Source organism: Oncorhynchus mykiss, chromosome 13 (assembly GCF_057628025.1).
Source record: "Oncorhynchus mykiss isolate SJ-2025 chromosome 13, ASM5762802v1, whole genome shotgun sequence".
In the NCBI taxonomy this organism is placed as follows: domain Eukaryota; kingdom Metazoa; phylum Chordata; class Actinopteri; order Salmoniformes; family Salmonidae; genus Oncorhynchus; species Oncorhynchus mykiss.
In genome coordinates, this window is record NC_143034.1 from 27,403,269 (window position 1) to 27,407,762 (window position 4,494).

Sequence of the window (4,494 nt, forward strand, 5' to 3'; positions counted from 1 at the left end):
TTGAGTTGTCAGGCAAACAGGTTACATATTTAGAGGGAGAAAAACTCCCGAAGGTTTATGTAGGGTTATGTTACTAAGCTAAATGTAGTATTCAGATTTCATGTTTCTATTATGTTTTGATTATTTACATCATTACAATATGTATGCCATTGAACTTATGGGATTTATAGCCGTCTCTTCCTTCTGTTGTACTTTTTCAGTTAGTCTTTTATAATTTTATTTATCACAGTAGAACAACAGTCTTGTTAGTTCAAATCTAATTGATTACTTGTTAATAAACACATTAATAGACTCTTCTGTGGAATGGTATAAAACCTTTTTCTTTCTGCCTGTTTTGTTCTAGCTTGACACTAGACGGCAGTCTCTCCTCAATAACTGAGTGAACTGGCAGCCAGAGGGTTGCTGGCTTCAATATCCCATCAGCTACTTTCCACTGTTGTGCTCTTCAGCAAGGCCCGCTTACCCTAGATCTCCTGAGGCTGCCCCCAGCCTGTGATGTGTGTGTTGTTGTGTGTCAAGTTGGGTAATGTAACAGCAAAAAGATAAATAAAGTTAGCATTGAAAAGTGAAAATGATCCAGGGGTCATATGGTGATAGTACAGGAAATGGTACCCTGATGAAAGACAGAATGAGTTCAATTTGAATCATTTCCCCAGACAAAGTGCAGTACTTTAGTAGGCTACTACAATACACCCATTGACGCTAAGATGACTACGCATATCTCAAAAAGATAATTCAATTAAGGGTTGTTGTTTAGATGGTGTATAATGTTCAATACTGATGGTTGAGGAGGGAGTGGTGGTTTAGAAGGGGCTTTGATGACATTGACGCCACTTCCTCTGTCTTTAAAAGTCAGACCGACAGAGAGGCAGCAGTAACCAGGGCTTAAGTGATGGAGATGTTACTGCACTGGTGTCTGCTGTCGATCGGTTTCTCTCTCAGCACATCACCACAGCAACAGGTAATAAGACAAACTTTTTTTTCTCCCAACATTGAATTTAGAGTCACCAGTTTGGGCTCTGTTAAGCCTTTTTGCACCAGGAGCAAAGTTTACACTAGAGGCAGTTTGCACCTGTTTTTAAGATGGGTATTAAACATTTTGAGACTAAAATGACACAGTAGTGTATTGTGCCCTACCTGAAAACAAATGTATGTAGAAAAAATACAAGTTGAGTTTTTGGTGTTTAACCCTTTCTGGGGGGGAAGCGGGTTCAGCCTTTGAATTTCCACTCTGATGTTTTTGTTGTAGAAACATGTTTATCTATGTATTACACAAATTCTCCAAATCATGGTTTATCTTTTCATTCACCTCTTTTCTATAGAAGTCATTCTCTGGGTGAAGACAGGGGAGAAGTTTACCATGAAGTGCTCCACCACTCTAAAAGACCAGGAAGAAATGTACCTGTATGTTGGGCTGGACAGGGATAGGGAGGTGTTGTATTACCACCAGCGTGACTCCAAGCTGACCCCCAGGAAAGGCTACTGGGACAGAGTGAAGACTGAGGGACCTGTGGACCAACTGACCATCACCGTCAGTAACCTGACCATAGAGGACACAGGAGTCTACTGGTGTGTTTACACAACATTCAACAAATCCACGTTCAATCCTTTTTTCATCCAAGGCAAAGGCTCCACTCTGGTGGTGGTGAATGGTAGGTGTGTGTTTACACTCTAGGGCAGGGGTATTCAACTCTTACCCTACGAGGTCCAGAGCCGTCTGGTTTTCTGTTCTAGCTGATAATGAATTGCACACACCTGGTGTCCCAGGTCTACATCAGTCCCTGATTAGAGGGGAACAATGAAAATAAGGAGTTGCTTCGAGGTCCAGAGTTGAGTTTGAGGGCTATAGGCGATGTGATATGTTTCTCTTCTCATGAATGAACAATCAATTCCACATGTAGAAAAAATGTGTGTAATCTAGAACCCAGACTAGTGTTTCTCAATCTGTGGTTCACAGACAGGCTGGTGTTCCAGACTCATTTAGTCAGCTCTCGAGTGTTAGTTTCATTATAAACAACCATAGCGTGCTGGTCCGGGATACAAACAAGTTGAGAAACATTGTTCTTCAGGGGCTTTTCTTTTGTACAACTCTGTCTCCGATAGTTATTTTGTGTTAATACCGCAGCATACTGATTAGATTTTCCCATTTGGTGATGTCTTCCATAGACGATGTCTTACAGCTGCCATGTCCTACAGCTACTGCAGTAACGCTGACCCCCTTTCACCCAGCCAATGAGAAGCCGTGCCCATCTGGCGTGGTAAACATCATCATCATTAGCATCTTGGCCATCCTGCTGTGTGTCATCTTCCTCATCTGGGTTGCTCCACTGGTGAGTGTGCTGAAGGTTGCCTTGGTGATGGGTCAATCACGTGTATCTGTCAAAACGTTGTCCTTTATCAAAAAGTTGTCCTCGTCCTGCTAAACATGTTCAGAGCATAACACTAGTGTACAGATTCATATTTTGTTCTAAACTCTGTCAAAACACAATGTCCTTTCAATGCCAGTCATTGTAGTGACTGAAAGGGCAATTCAGGTGCATAATGTTTTTTTATCAATGTCCAAGAATAATTAAAAAGTGGTTGAATAAGACAATTTGATTGCTTGTAGCGCATAATATATGAATGAAGCAACATTCCTGTTTCACAGGTGAAGAGGTGCTGTAAACAGGGAGGATCCACACCCCAGGTCATTCCTGAGTGTGTCTATGAAGACATGGCCAGGAATCACACTTCTCCACCTGACACACAGGTAGAATCGAACCACTATTCTGTGTCTTCCAAAGGAGGAAGTAGGACCACTGAGTAGCTTCTTCAAATGCTTTTTCTGAATATTGCTTCTTTACTTTCTCAGAATTGAAAAGCCTGTTCTGCTGTATTTCACAGTTCTAACCTCAATGCAAGTCTTAGTGGTAAATGGTTTGTGTGTGTCGCACCATACCATGCTTATGTGTGTGAATAAAATCTCTATATGGAAAGTATTCGTATTTCAACAGAAGACCAGCGGGAAGAAGGGAACAGCCAATGTTATATTCCAGGGCTATTCAACTATATTCTTACGAGGGCCAGATGTAAAAAAAAAAGGGTCGTTTCAGGGGGGCGGACATTTTCCACATGCGACGCACACATTTCTCAATAAATAAGACAACTATAGTGCTTTTCACTTTGGCACTAAATGTCAAATTTTGGTTCCGCCAGTTGAATATCCCTGTTTTAGTCCATAAGGTGTACAGTTGATAGCGATGGAGGCCTACCTATACCTTTTTTTCAATACATCAGGTCATAAGTTTTACATTGGTTTTTAGTTTGAAACAGTGCTGTGGTGAGTAATGTTTTTAGGTCACTGTCACTGGACCACTCAGGAAGCTGTTCCAGTGCATGGGGTCTGCCACACAGTCAAAAGAGCTTCAACGTTAAAATGAGAACAGTGTGTTAAGACCTTTATTATATGTGATCATAGGTACAACTATTTTAGCTGCCTAAACTTGATCAGGTACATCGGGATATAAGCCTACGAGTCAGTTTCAACTTCCTAAAAATGATTTCCACTTTGAATACCAGTTCACCTGTAAAATATGATTTGGGGTGAGAAACATATTCACACCGTTTATTGCCTTTTAATCAAAATATTGATGCATAATTAATAGTCATGTGATATTCAACTTGTGTATTCATGTTTATGTTGTATTTGTATACAGTTGAAGTCGGAAGTTTACATACACTTATGTTGGAATGATTAAAACTCATTTTTCAACCACTCCACAAATTTCTTGTTAACAAACGATAGTTTTGGCAAGTCGGTTAGGACATCTACTTTGTGCATGACACAATTAATTTTTCCAACAATTGTTTACAGACAGATTATTTCACTTATAATTCACTGTATCACAATTCCAGTGGGTCAGAAGTTTACATACACTTAGTTGACTGTGCCTTTAAACAGCTTGGAAAATTCCAAAAAATGTCATGGCTATAGAAGCTTCTGATAGGCTAATTGACATCATTTGAGTGAATTGGAGGTGTACCTGTCGATGTATTTCAAGGCCTACCTTCAAACTGAGTGCCTCTTTGCTTGACATCATGGGAAAATCAAAAGAAATCAGCCAAGACCTCAGAAAACAAATTGTAGACCTCCACAAGTCTGGTTCATTCTTGGGAGCAATTTCCAAACACCTGAAGGTAAAAAAGTGGGGCAAAAAAGTATTTAGTCAGCCACCAATTGTGCAAGTTCTCCCACTTAAAAAGATGAGAGAGGCCTGTAATTTTCATCATAGGTACACTTCAACTATGACAGACAAAATGAGAAAAAAAATCGAGAAAATCACATTGTAGGATTTTTAATGAATTTATTTGCAAATGATGGTGGAAAATAAGCATTTGGTCAATAACAAAAGTTTATCTCAAGACTTTGTTATATGGCAATGACAGAGGTCAAACGTTTTCTGTAAGTCTTCACAAGGTTTTCACACACTGTTGCTGGTATTTTGGCAACACGGA

At 39.9% G+C, this 4,494-nt stretch overlaps 1 long non-coding RNA gene across 1 annotated transcript; it reads left to right on the forward strand.

The window, feature by feature from the left end:
• The first annotated feature begins 1,322 nt into the window (after positions 1–1,322).
• On the forward strand, positions 1,323–3,751 carry LOC149978802 (uncharacterized). The gene is made up of 3 exons (XR_016485778.1): positions 1,323–1,569; positions 2,167–2,330; positions 2,648–3,751. It is a non-coding gene; the product is annotated as an uncharacterized LOC149978802 (long non-coding RNA).
• The last annotated feature ends 743 nt before the right edge of the window (positions 3,752–4,494 follow it).